This window comes from Leptodactylus fuscus, chromosome 1 (assembly GCF_031893055.1).
Source record: "Leptodactylus fuscus isolate aLepFus1 chromosome 1, aLepFus1.hap2, whole genome shotgun sequence".
In the NCBI taxonomy this organism is placed as follows: Eukaryota; Metazoa; Chordata; class Amphibia; order Anura; family Leptodactylidae; genus Leptodactylus; species Leptodactylus fuscus.
The window spans coordinates 35,386,823-35,400,763 of NC_134265.1; the positions used below are offsets into that span (position 1 = coordinate 35,386,823).

General features: G+C 44.0%; 3 non-coding genes across 3 annotated transcripts; all 3 read left to right on the forward strand.

Annotated features, from left to right (window-relative positions):
* The first annotated feature begins 2,888 nt into the window (after positions 1-2,888).
* On the forward strand, positions 2,889-3,052 carry LOC142190653 (U1 spliceosomal RNA). Its single transcript, XR_012714338.1, has one exon. It is a non-coding gene; the product is annotated as a U1 spliceosomal RNA (small nuclear RNA).
* Positions 3,053-6,918: 3,866 nt separating this feature from the next.
* Positions 6,919-7,082, forward strand: LOC142190655 (U1 spliceosomal RNA). Its single transcript, XR_012714339.1, has one exon. It is a non-coding gene; the product is annotated as a U1 spliceosomal RNA (small nuclear RNA).
* A 3,866-nt stretch (positions 7,083-10,948) lies between these two features.
* LOC142190715 (U1 spliceosomal RNA) lies at positions 10,949-11,112 on the forward strand. Its single transcript, XR_012714396.1, has one exon. It is a non-coding gene; the product is annotated as a U1 spliceosomal RNA (small nuclear RNA).
* The last annotated feature ends 2,829 nt before the right edge of the window (positions 11,113-13,941 follow it).

Here is a 13,941-nt window from a genome sequence, read left to right on the forward strand (position 1 = left end):
TGTGGCCGTACCAGTGATTTGTATAGAGGCATAACTATGTCCTTGTCATGAGAATCTAGACCTCTTTTGATGCATCCCATAATTTTATTTGCCTTGGCAGCAGCTGCCTGACACTGGTCATTAAAGGTAAGCTTGCTGTCCACCAAAATCCCTAAGTCTTTTTCATTGACAGTCTTACCCAGTAATTTACTATTTAGTACATAGTCATACATTTTATTACGTCGCCCAAAGTGCATTACTTTACATTTGTCAACATTAAACTTCATTTGCCAAGTCTCCGCCCATGCTTCCAGTTTCCTTAGATCCCCTTGCAATATTCTACTATCCTCCTCATTATTGATTACCCTACAAAGTTTAGTATCATCTGCAAATATAGACACCCTGCTTTGTAAACCCTCTACCAGGTCATTAATAAAGATGTTAAACAAGAGAGGACCTAATACTGACCCCTGCGGCACCCCACTGGTGACTGTGGCCCCGTCTGAATATTTACCATTAACAAGTACCCTCTGTTTCCTATCAGTGAGCCAGTTGCTAACCCAAATGCATATGTTTCCCCCCAGTCCCAACAATCTCATTTTGCATCCCAACCGTTTATCTGGAACAGTATCAAAAGCCTTTGAAAAGTCCAGGTACACCACGTCTACTGCATTAGCCATGTCCAGTCTTGAACTGACCTCCTCATAGAAGCTGATCAGATTAGTCTGACAGGACCGATTCCTCATAAACCCATGCTGATTGGGTGTTATAAGATTATTTACATTGAGATACCCCAGGATAGCATCTCTTAGAAAGCCCTCAAATATCTTTCCCACCACAGAAGTTAAACTTACTGGCCTATAGTTTCCAGGTTCCCTTTTACACCCCTTTTTGAAAATTGGCACCACATTTGCTATTCGCCAATCCTGTGGAACAGACCCAGTCATTACTGAATCCTTAAATATTAGATACAAGGGTCTATCTATGACCATGCTTAATTCCCTCAGAACTCGGGGGTGTATACCATCTGGACCGGGCGATTTCTCTATTTTAGTGTTTTGCAGGCGGCGCTGCACTTCTTCCTGGGTTAAGCAGGTGACATTTAATTGAGAGTTAACATTACCCCTAATCATGTTGCCGGCCAATGGATATTCTTGTGTAAACACTGTAGAGAAGAAGGCATTTAATACTTGTGCTCTTTCCTCATCCTCCTCCACCATTACACCCAGATTATTTTTGAGAGTGCCGACATTGTCAGTTTTTATTCTCTTATTATTTATGTAATTGAAGAATAATTTTGGATTACTTTTACTTTCCTTGGCAATTTTTCTCTCAGCCTCAATCTTCGCCTCCTTTATTTGTTTTTTGCACAATTTATTTTTCTCTGTTATAGTTTTTTAATGCTGTGTCGCTACTCTCTTGTTTTAGTACTTTAAATGCTTCCTTTTTATCCCTCATTGCATTCTGTACTGTTTTAGTTAGCCATATTGGTTTTCTATGATTTCTAGCCCGCTTATTCCCATAGGGTATGTGTTTTCTAGTGCTCTTATTTAGTATATTTTTGAAGATGTCCCATTTAGTTTGTGTTCCCGTCACGTTGAGGACATTGTCCCAGTTTATGCTGCTAGGCTCCTCTCTCAGCTGGTTAAAATTTGCCTTCCTGAAGTTTAGTGTTTTTGTACCCCCTCTAATGAACGTCTTCTTAATGTGTACAAGAAAACTTATTCTGTTATGGTCACTATTACCCAGATGTCCCCCAACCTCCACTTTTGATAGTGTGTCAGGTTCATTTGTTAAAATTAGGTCTAAAAGGGCCTGGCCTCTTGTTGGGTCCTGCACTAGTTGCGATAGGTAATTGTCTTTTATTACTGACAAGAACCTGCTCCCTTTGTTGGATCTGCAGGTTTCTGCCTCCCAGTTGATATCTGGGTAGTTGAAATCCCCCATAATAATGACTTTATTCTGCTTTGCGGCCTCATCTATTTGTTTTATTAGTACATTTTCAGCTTCTTCCATTATATTTGGAGATTTATAACAAACCCCTATCAGTATTTTATTATTTTTTGTTCCTCCCGTAATCTCCACCCATAAGGACTCCACATAATCATTTTCCTCCCAGATGTCCTCACGCAGGACTGGCTTAAGGCCGTTTTTTACGTATAAGCAAACCCCTCCCCCTTTCTTATTTGTACGCTCCTTTCTAAACATACTGTACCCTTGTTTATTTACAGCCCAGTCATAGCTAGAGTCCAGCCATGTCTCACTTACCCCCCACCATGTCATAATTGTCTTCCAACATCATCACTTCTAGTTCCTCCATCTTGTTAGTAAGACTTCGGGCATTCGTATGCATACATTTCATAGATTTATCTTCCCTACTCTTCCACTGCCTACTGACTGCTCTAACCCGACCCCCTGCTCCACCCCCAGTTTCAGTATCTAGCCCTCTTTCCATTTCTACACTATCTTGCCCTCTACATGTTACCCTCTCCCCCCAGTACCTAGTTTAAACACTCCTCCAACCGTCTAGCCATCTTCTCTTCTAATTCTAATGAGCCATCCCGGCTTAAGTAAACCAAAGGCACGCAGCTGCCTCGTGCCTGACTCTGCTGCCCAGCCGGAGCTCGGTTTCTGGAAGCCGCCACCCATTCGCCCCCTCCCCTTTCGTTTTATGCTAATGCCCTTGCTGCACTGCATCTTGGAAATGCCTAGCCGGGAACATTTGAATGCAGGCAGCGGGGTGTCGGGGCGAGGAATGGAGCGCAGCCTGTGCTACGGCCGCCTACCGAGGAAAACGCATGCGGTGTGGCATTGCACCATGCGGACCTCTGTTGGCCAAGGGCCAATGCCTCCCCAATGCGGCAGGGCTGCGGGGGAGGGGCGCTGGCCTAGCAGTCGGTGAATAACTCATACTTACCTGGCAGGGGAGATACCATGATCATGAAGGTGGTTCTCCCAGGGTGAGGCTCATCCATTGCACTCCGGGTGTGCTGACCCCTGCGATTTCCCCAAATGCGGGAAACTCGACTGCATAATTTGTGGTAGTGGGGGACTGCGTTCGCGCTTTCCCCTGATTTTCTCTGGTTGAAAGACAGTGCTCGTTCCTTGCTTCCTCTCGCTTGCTAGTTTGTTGCTCGATGCTGCGTACCTGTGCAGTACACTCAGATGGTTAGACTATCGCAACCGGGTTGCTGGCAGAGAGGCACGCTGCTGCTGCCGCCGCTGCCACAGTGTAAGCAAAGCATTCCAGGTGGCCTTTGTCTCCCTCTAGTGGATGAGCGACAGTCCACTCATTCAGTCACACCGTTGGAACGTTAGAGTTTCAACTGTTATGGTGATGCAGCAAGTTCTCCGCTTCAGGCCTGAACCCGCCGCTTTCCATACCTGCCATTCATAGTTACATAGTAGATGAAGTTGGATAAAGACATGAGTCCATCAAGTCCAACCTATAGCCCTACAATCCCCTACAGTGTTGATCCAGGGGAAGGCAAAAACCCCCATGAGGCTCATGCCAATTGCCCTATTTCAGAGGAAAAAATTCCTTCCCGACTCCAAATCTGGCAGTCAGTATAAAACCCTGGATCAACGTGTCCTTAAAATCTAGAGACCATAACCCATTATATTTTTCTCTTCAAGAAAGGCATCCAGGCCCACTTTGAACTTGTTCAGTGAATCCGCCATCACCACTTCCTGGGGCAGAGACTTCCAGAGCCTCGCTGTTCTTACTGTGAAGAATCCCCTTCTATGTTTCTGGTGAAACCTTCTCTCCTCCATACGTAGTGGATGTCCTCTTGTCACTGTCACTGGCCTAGGAGTAAAAAGATCCTTAGAAAGTTCTTTGTATTGTCCCTTCATGTATTTGTACATTGTTATTAGATCTCCCCGTAGACGTCTTTTCTCTAAGCTGAATAACCCCAAGTTTGTTAATCTATCGTTGTACTCCAGTCCACCCATTCCCCTAATCATTTTGGTTGCCCGTCTTTGCACTTTTTCAAGTTCACGTATGTCTTTCTTGTATATCGGGGCCCAAAATTGTGCACAATATTCTAAGTGTGGCCGTACCAGTGATTTGTATAGAGGCATAACTATGTCCTTGTCATGAGAATCTAGACCTCTTTTGATGCATCCCATAATTTTATTTGCCTTGGCAGCAGCTGCCTGACACTGGTCATTAAAGGTAAGCTTGCTGTCCACCAAAATCCCTAAGTCTTTTTCATTGACAGTCTTACCCAGTAATTTACTATTTAGTACATAGTCATACATTTTATTACGTCGCCCAAAGTGCATTACTTTACATTTGTCAACATTAAACTTCATTTGCCAAGTCTCCGCCCATGCTTCCAGTTTCCTTAGATCCCCTTGCAATATTCTACTATCCTCCTCATTATTGATTACCCTACAAAGTTTAGTATCATCTGCAAATATAGACACCCTGCTTTGTAAACCCTCTACCAGGTCATTAATAAAGATGTTAAACAAGAGAGGACCTAATACTGACCCCTGCGGCACCCCACTGGTGACTGTGGCCCCGTCTGAATATTTACCATTAACAAGTACCCTCTGTTTCCTATCAGTGAGCCAGTTGCTAACCCAAATGCATATGTTTCCCCCCAGTCCCAACAATCTCATTTTGCATCCCAACCGTTTATCTGGAACAGTATCAAAAGCCTTTGAAAAGTCCAGGTACACCACGTCTACTGCATTAGCCATGTCCAGTCTTGAACTGACCTCCTCATAGAAGCTGATCAGATTAGTCTGACAGGACCGATTCCTCATAAACCCATGCTGATTGGGTGTTATAAGATTATTTACATTGAGATACCCCAGGATAGCATCTCTTAGAAAGCCCTCAAATATCTTTCCCACCACAGAAGTTAAACTTACTGGCCTATAGTTTCCAGGTTCCCTTTTACACCCCTTTTTGAAAATTGGCACCACATTTGCTATTCGCCAATCCTGTGGAACAGACCCAGTCATTACTGAATCCTTAAATATTAGATACAAGGGTCTATCTATGACCATGCTTAATTCCCTCAGAACTCGGGGGTCTATACCATCTGGACCGGGCGATTTCTCTATTTTAGTGTTTTGCAGGCGGCGCTGCACTTCTTCCTGGGTTAAGCAGGTGACATTTAATTGAGAGTTAACATTACCCCTAATCATGTTGCCGGCCAATGGATATTCTTGTGTAAACACTGTAGAGAAGAAGGCATTTAATACTTGTGCTCTTTCCTCATCCTCCTCCACCATTACACCCAGATTATTTTTGAGAGTGCCGACATTGTCAGTTTTTATTCTCTTATTATTTATGTAATTGAAGAATAATTTTGGATTACTTTTACTTTCCTTGGCAATTTTTCTCTCAGCCTCAATCTTCGCCTCCTTTATTTGTTTTTTGCACAATTTATTTTTCTCTGTTATAGTTTTTTAATGCTGTGTCGCTACTCTCTTGTTTTAGTACTTTAAATGCTTCCTTTTTATCCCTCATTGCATTCTGTACTGTTTTAGTTAGCCATATTGGTTTTCTATGATTTCTAGCCCGCTTATTCCCATAGGGTATGTGTTTTCTAGTGCTCTTATTTAGTATATTTTTGAAGATGTCCCATTTAGTTTGTGTTCCCGTCACGTTGAGGACATTGTCCCAGTTTATGCTGCTAGGCTCCTCTCTCAGCTGGTTAAAATTTGCCTTCCTGAAGTTTAGTGTTTTTGTACCCCCTCTAATGAACGTCTTCTTAATGTGTACAAGAAAACTTATTCTGTTATGGTCACTATTACCCAGATGTCCCCCAACCTCCACTTTTGATAGTGTGTCAGGTTCATTTGTTAAAATTAGGTCTAAAAGGGCCTGGCCTCTTGTTGGGTCCTGCACTAGTTGCGATAGGTAATTGTCTTTTATTACTGACAAGAACCTGCTCCCTTTGTTGGATCTGCAGGTTTCTGCCTCCCAGTTGATATCTGGGTAGTTGAAATCCCCCATAATAATGACTTTATTCTGCTTTGCGGCCTCATCTATTTGTTTTATTAGTACATTTTCAGCTTCTTCCATTATATTTGGAGATTTATAACAAACCCCTATCAGTATTTTATTATTTTTTGTTCCTCCCGTAATCTCCACCCATAAGGACTCCACATAATCATTTTCCTCCCAGATGTCCTCACGCAGGACTGGCTTAAGGCCGTTTTTTACGTATAAGCAAACCCCTCCCCCTTTCTTATTTGTACGCTCCTTTCTAAACATACTGTACCCTTGTTTATTTACAGCCCAGTCATAGCTAGAGTCCAGCCATGTCTCACTTACCCCCCACCATGTCATAATTGTCTTCCAACATCATCACTTCTAGTTCCTCCATCTTGTTAGTAAGACTTCGGGCATTCGTATGCATACATTTCATAGATTTATCTTCCCTACTCTTCCACTGCCTACTGACTGCTCTAACCCGACCCCCTGCTCCACCCCCAGTTTCAGTATCTAGCCCTCTTTCCATTTCTACACTATCTTGCCCTCTACATGTTACCCTCTCCCCCCAGTACCTAGTTTAAACACTCCTCCAACCGTCTAGCCATCTTCTCTTCTAATTCTAATGAGCCATCCCGGCTTAAGTAAACCAAAGGCACGCAGCTGCCTCGTGCCTGACTCTGCTGCCCAGCCGGAGCTCGGTTTCTGGAAGCCGCCACCCATTCGCCCCCTCCCCTTTCGTTTTATGCTAATGCCCTTGCTGCACTGCATCTTGGAAATGCCTAGCCGGGAACATTTGAATGCAGGCAGCGGGGTGTCGGGGCGAGGAATGGAGCGCAGCCTGTGCTACGGCCGCCTACCGAGGAAAACGCATGCGGTGTGGCATTGCACCATGCGGACCTCTGTTGGCCAAGGGCCAATGCCTCCCCAATGCGGCAGGGCTGCGGGGGAGGGGCGCTGGCCTAGCAGTCGGTGAATAACTCATACTTACCTGGCAGGGGAGATACCATGATCATGAAGGTGGTTCTCCCAGGGTGAGGCTCATCCATTGCACTCCGGGTGTGCTGACCCCTGCGATTTCCCCAAATGCGGGAAACTCGACTGCATAATTTGTGGTAGTGGGGGACTGCGTTCGCGCTTTCCCCTGATTTTCTCTGGTTGAAAGACAGTGCTCGTTCCTTGCTTCCTCTCGCTTGCTAGTTTGTTGCTCGATGCTGCGTACCTGTGCAGTACACTCAGATGGTTAGACTATCGCAACCGGGTTGCTGGCAGAGAGGCACGCTGCTGCTGCCGCCGCTGCCACAGTGTAAGCAAAGCATTCCAGGTGGCCTTTGTCTCCCTCTAGTGGATGAGCGACAGTCCACTCATTCAGTCACACCGTTGGAACGTTAGAGTTTCAACTGTTATGGTGATGCAGCAAGTTCTCCGCTTCAGGCCTGAACCCGCCGCTTTCCATACCTGCCATTCATAGTTACATAGTAGATGAAGTTGGATAAAGACATGAGTCCATCAAGTCCAACCTATAGCCCTACAATCCCCTACAGTGTTGATCCAGGGGAAGGCAAAAACCCCCATGAGGCTCATGCCAATTGCCCTATTTCAGAGGAAAAAATTCCTTCCCGACTCCAAATCTGGCAGTCAGTATAAAACCCTGGATCAACGTGTCCTTAAAATCTAGAGACCATAACCCATTATATTTTTCTCTTCAAGAAAGGCATCCAGGCCCACTTTGAACTTGTTCAGTGAATCCGCCATCACCACTTCCTGGGGCAGAGACTTCCAGAGCCTCGCTGTTCTTACTGTGAAGAATCCCCTTCTATGTTTCTGATGAAACCTTCTCTCCTCCATACGTAGTGGATGTCCTCTTGTCACTGTCACTGGCCTAGGAGTAAAAAGATCCTTAGAAAGTTCTTTGTATTGTCCCTTCATGTATTTGTACATTGTTATTAGATCTCCCCGTAGACGTCTTTTCTCTAAGCTGAATAACCCCAAGTTTGTTAATCTATCGTTGTACTCCAGTCCACCCATTCCCCTAATCATTTTGGTTGCCCGTCTTTGCACTTTTTCAAGTTCACGTATGTCTTTCTTGTATATCGGGGCCCAAAATTGTGCACAATATTCTAAGTGTGGCCGTACCAGTGATTTGTATAGAGGCATAACTATGTCCTTGTCATGAGAATCTAGACCTCTTTTGATGCATCCCATAATTTTATTTGCCTTGGCAGCAGCTGCCTGACACTGGTCATTAAAGGTAAGCTTGCTGTCCACCAAAATCCCTAAGTCTTTTTCATTGACAGTCTTACCCAGTAATTTACTATTTAGTACATAGTCATACATTTTATTACGTCGCCCAAAGTGCATTACTTTACATTTGTCAACATTAAACTTCATTTGCCAAGTCTCCGCCCATGCTTCCAGTTTCCTTAGATCCCCTTGTAATATTCTACTATCCTCCTCATTATTGATTACCCTACAAAGTTTAGTATCATCTGCAAATATAGACACCCTGCTTTGTAAACCCTCTACCAGGTCATTAATAAAGATGTTAAACAAGAGAGGACCTAATACTGACCCCTGCGGCACCCCACTGGTGACTGTGGCCCCGTCTGAATATTTACCATTAACAAGTACCCTCTGTTTCCTATCAGTGAGCCAGTTGCTAACCCAAATGCATATGTTTCCCCCCAGTCCCAACAATCTCATTTTGCATCCCAACCGTTTATCTGGAACAGTATCAAAAGCCTTTGAAAAGTCCAGGTACACCACGTCTACTGCATTAGCCATGTCCAGTCTTGAACTGACCTCCTCATAGAAGCTGATCAGATTAGTCTGACAGGACCGATTCCTCATAAACCCATGCTGATTGGGTGTTATAAGATTATTTACATTGAGATACCCCAGGATAGCATCTCTTAGAAAGCCCTCAAATATCTTTCCCACCACAGAAGTTAAACTTACTGGCCTATAGTTTCCAGGTTCCCTTTTACACCCCTTTTTGAAAATTGGCACCACATTTGCTATTCGCCAATCCTGTGGAACAGACCCAGTCATTACTGAATCCTTAAATATTAGATACAAGGGTCTATCTATGACCATGCTTAATTCCCTCAGAACTCGGGGGTGTATACCATCTGGACCGGGCGATTTCTCTATTTTAGTGTTTTGCAGGCGGCGCTGCACTTCTTCCTGGGTTAAGCAGGTGACATTTAATTGAGAGTTAACATTACCCCTAATCATGTTGCCGGCCAATGGATATTCTTGTGTAAACACTGTAGAGAAGAAGGCATTTAATACTTGTGCTCTTTCCTCATCCTCCTCCACCATTACACCCAGATTATTTTTGAGAGTGCCGACATTGTCAGTTTTTATTCTCTTATTATTTATGTAATTGAAGAATAATTTTGGATTACTTTTACTTTCCTTGGCAATTTTTCTCTCAGCCTCAATCTTCGCCTCCTTTATTTGTTTTTTGCACAATTTATTTTTCTCTGTTATAGTTTTTTAATGCTGTGTCGCTACTCTCTTGTTTTAGTACTTTAAATGCTTCCTTTTTATCCCTCATTGCATTCTGTACTGTTTTAGTTAGCCATATTGGTTTTCTATGATTTCTAGCCCGCTTATTCCCATAGGGTATGTGTTTTCTAGTGCTCTTATTTAGTATATTTTTGAAGATGTCCCATTTAGTTTGTGTTCCCGTCACGTTGAGGACATTGTCCCAGTTTATGCTGCTAGGCTCCTCTCTCAGCTGGTTAAAATTTGCCTTCCTGAAGTTTAGTGTTTTTGTACCCCCTCTAATGAACGTCTTCTTAATGTGTACAAGAAAACTTATTCTGTTATGGTCACTATTACCCAGATGTCCCCCAACCTCCACTTTTGATAGTGTGTCAGGTTCATTTGTTAAAATTAGGTCTAAAAGGGCCTGGCCTCTTGTTGGGTCCTGCACTAGTTGCGATAGGTAATTGTCTTTTATTACTGACAAGAACCTGCTCCCTTTGTTGGATCTGCAGGTTTCTGCCTCCCAGTTGATATCTGGGTAGTTGAAATCCCCCATAATAATGACTTTATTCTGCTTTGCGGCCTCATCTATTTGTTTTATTAGTACATTTTCAGCTTCTTCCATTATATTTGGAGATTTATAACAAACCCCTATCAGTATTTTATTATTTTTTGTTCCTCCCGTAATCTCCACCCATAAGGACTCCACATAATCATTTTCCTCCCAGATGTCCTCACGCAGGACTGGCTTAAGGCCGTTTTTTACGTATAAGCAAACCCCTCCCCCTTTCTTATTTGTACGCTCCTTTCTAAACATACTGTACCCTTGTTTATTTACAGCCCAGTCATAGCTAGAGTCCAGCCATGTCTCACTTACCCCCCACCATGTCATAATTGTCTTCCAACATCATCACTTCTAGTTCCTCCATCTTGTTAGTAAGACTTCGGGCATTCGTATGCATACATTTCATAGATTTATCTTCCCTACTCTTCCACTGCCTACTGACTGCTCTAACCCGACCCCCTGCTCCACCCCCAGTTTCAGTATCTAGCCCTCTTTCCATTTCTACACTATCTTGCCCTCTACATGTTACCCTCTCCCCCCAGTACCTAGTTTAAACACTCCTCCAACCGTCTAGCCATCTTCTCTTCTAATTCTAATGAGCCATCCCGGCTTAAGTAAACCAAAGGCACGCAGCTGCCTCGTGCCTGACTCTGCTGCCCAGCCGGAGCTCGGTTTCTGGAAGCCGCCACCCATTCGCCCCCTCCCCTTTCGTTTTATGCTAATGCCCTTGCTGCACTGCATCTTGGAAATGCCTAGCCGGGAACATTTGAATGCAGGCAGCGGGGTGTCGGGGCGAGGAATGGAGCGCAGCCTGTGCTACGGCCGCCTACCGAGGAAAACGCATGCGGTGTGGCATTGCACCATGCGGACCTCTGTTGGCCAAGGGCCAATGCCTCCCCAATGCGGCAGGGCTGCGGGGGAGGGGCGCTGGCCTAGCAGTCGGTGAATAACTCATACTTACCTGGCAGGGGAGATACCATGATCATGAAGGTGGTTCTCTCAGGGTGAGGCTCATCCATTGCACTCCGGGTGTGCTGACCCCTGCGATTTCCCCAAATGCGGGAAACTCGACTGCATAATTTGTGGTAGTGGGGGACTGCGTTCGCGCTTTCCCCTGATTTTCTCTGGTTGAAAGACAGTGCTCGTTCCTTGCTTCCTCTCGCTTGCTAGTTTGTTGCTCGATGCTGCGTACCTGTGCAGTACACTCAGATGGTTAGACTATCGCAACTGGGTTGCTGGCAGAGAGGCACGCTGCTGCTGCTGCTGCCGCCGCTGCCACAGTGTAAGCAAAGCATTCCAGGTGGCCTTTGTCTCCCTCTAGTGGATGAGCGACAGTCCACTCATTCAGTCACACCGTTGGAACGTTAGAGTTTCAACTGTTATGGTGATGCAGCAAGTTCTCCGCTTCAGGCCTGAACCCGCCGCTTTCCATACCTGCCATTCATAGTTACATAGTAGATGAAGTTGGATAAAGACATGAGTCCATCAAGTCCAACCTATAGCCATACAATCCCCTACAGTGTTGATCCAGGGGAAGGCAAAAACCCCCATGAGGCTCATGCCAATTGCCCTATTTCAGAGGAAAAAATTCCTTCCCGACTCCAAATCTGGCAGTCAGTATAAAACCCTGGATCAACGTGTCCTTAAAATCTAGAGACCATAACCCATTATATTTTTCTCTTCAAGAAAGGCATCCAGGCCCACTTTGAACTTGTTCAGTGAATCCGCCATCACCACTTCCTGGGGCAGAGACTTCCAGAGCCTCGCTGTTCTTACTGTGAAGAATCCCCTTCTATGTTTCTGGTGAAACCTTCTCTCCTCCATACGTAGTGGATGTCCTCTTGTCACTGTCACTGGCCTAGGAGTAAAAAGATCCTTAGAAAGTTCTTTGTATTGTCCCTTCATGTATTTGTACATTGTTATTAGATCTCCCCGTAGACGTCTTTTCTCTAAGCTGAATAACCCCAAGTTTGTTAATCTATCGTTGTACTCCAGTCCACCCATTCCCCTAATCATTTTGGTTGCCCGTCTTTGCACTTTTTCAAGTTCACGTATGTCTTTCTTGTATATCGGGGCCCAAAATTGTGCACAATATTCTAAGTGTGGCCGTACCAGTGATTTGTATAGAGGCATAACTATGTCCTTGTCATGAGAATCTAGACCTCTTTTGATGCATCCCATAATTTTATTTGCCTTGGCAGCAAATAAAAGCTGCCTGACACTGGTCATTAAAGGTAAGCTTGCTGTCCACCAAAATCCCTAAGTCTTTTTCATTGACAGTCTTACCCAGTAATTTACTATTTAGTACATAGTCATACATTTTATTACGTCGCCCAAAGTGCATTACTTTACATTTGTCAACATTAAACTTCATTTGCCAAGTCTCCGCCCATGCTTCCAGTTTCCTTAGATCCCCTTGCAATATTCTACTATCCTCCTCATTATTGATTACCCTACAAAGTTTAGTATCATCTGCAAATATAGACACCCTGCTTTGTAAACCCTCTACCAGGTCATTAATAAAGATGTTAAACAAGAGAGGACCTAATACTGACCCCTGCGGCACCCCACTGGTGACTGTGGCCCCGTCTGAATATTTACCATTAACAAGTACCCTCTGTTTCCTATCAGTGAGCCAGTTGCTAACCCAAATGCATATGTTTCCCCCCAGTCCCAACAATCTCATTTTGCATCCCAACCGTTTATCTGGAACAGTATCAAAAGCCTTTGAAAAGTCCAGGTACACCACGTCTACTGCATTAGCCATGTCCAGTCTTGAACTGACCTCCTCATAGAAGCTGATCAGATTAGTCTGACAGGACCGATTCCTCATAAACCCATGCTGATTGGGTGTTATAAGATTATTTACATTGAGATACCCCAGGATAGCATCTCTTAGAAAGCCCTCAAATATCTTTCCCACCACAGAAGTTAAACTTACTGGCCTATAGTTTCCAGGTTCCCTTTTACACCCCTTTTTGAAAATTGGCACCACATTTGCTATTCGCCAATCCTGTGGAACAGACCCAGTCATTACTGAATCCTTAAATATTAGATACAAGGGTCTATCTATGACCATGCTTAATTCCCTCAGAACTCGGGGGTGTATACCATCTGGACCGGGCGATTTCTCTATTTTAGTGTTTTGCAGGCGGCGCTGCACTTCTTCCTGGGTTAAGCAGGTGACATTTAATTGAGAGTTAACATTACCCCTAATCATGTTGCCGGCCAATGGATATTCTTGTGTAAACACTGTAGAGAAGAAGGCATTTAATACTTGTGCTCTTTCCTCATCCTCCTCCACCATTACACCCAGATTATTTTTGAGAGTGCCGACATTGTCAGTTTTTATTCTCTTATTATTTATGTAATTGAAGAATAATTTTGGATTACTTTTACTTTCCTTGGCAATTTTTCTCTCAGCCTCAATCTTCGCCTCCTTTATTTGTTTTTTGCACAATTTATTTTTCTCTGTTATAGTTTTTTAATGCTGTGTCGCTACTCTCTTGTTTTAGTACTTTAAATGCTTCCTTTTTATCCCTCATTGCATTCTGTACTGTTTTAGTTAGCCATATTGGTTTTCTATGATTTCTAGCCCGCTTATTCCCATAGGGTATGTGTTTTCTAGTGCTCTTATTTAGTATATTTTTGAAGATGTCCCATTTAGTTTGTGTTCCCGTCACGTTGAGGACATTGTCCCAGTTTATGCTGCTAGGCTCCTCTCTCAGCTGGTTAAAATTTGCCTTCCTGAAGTTTAGTGTTTTTGTACCCCCTCTAATGAACGTCTTCTTAATGTGTACAAGAAAACTTATTCTGTTATGGTCACTATTACCCAGATGTCCCCCAACCTCCACTTTTGATAGTGTGTCAGGTTCATTTGTTAAAATTAGGTCTAAAAGGGCCTGGCCTCTTGTTGGGTCCTGCACTAGTTGCGATAGGTAATTGT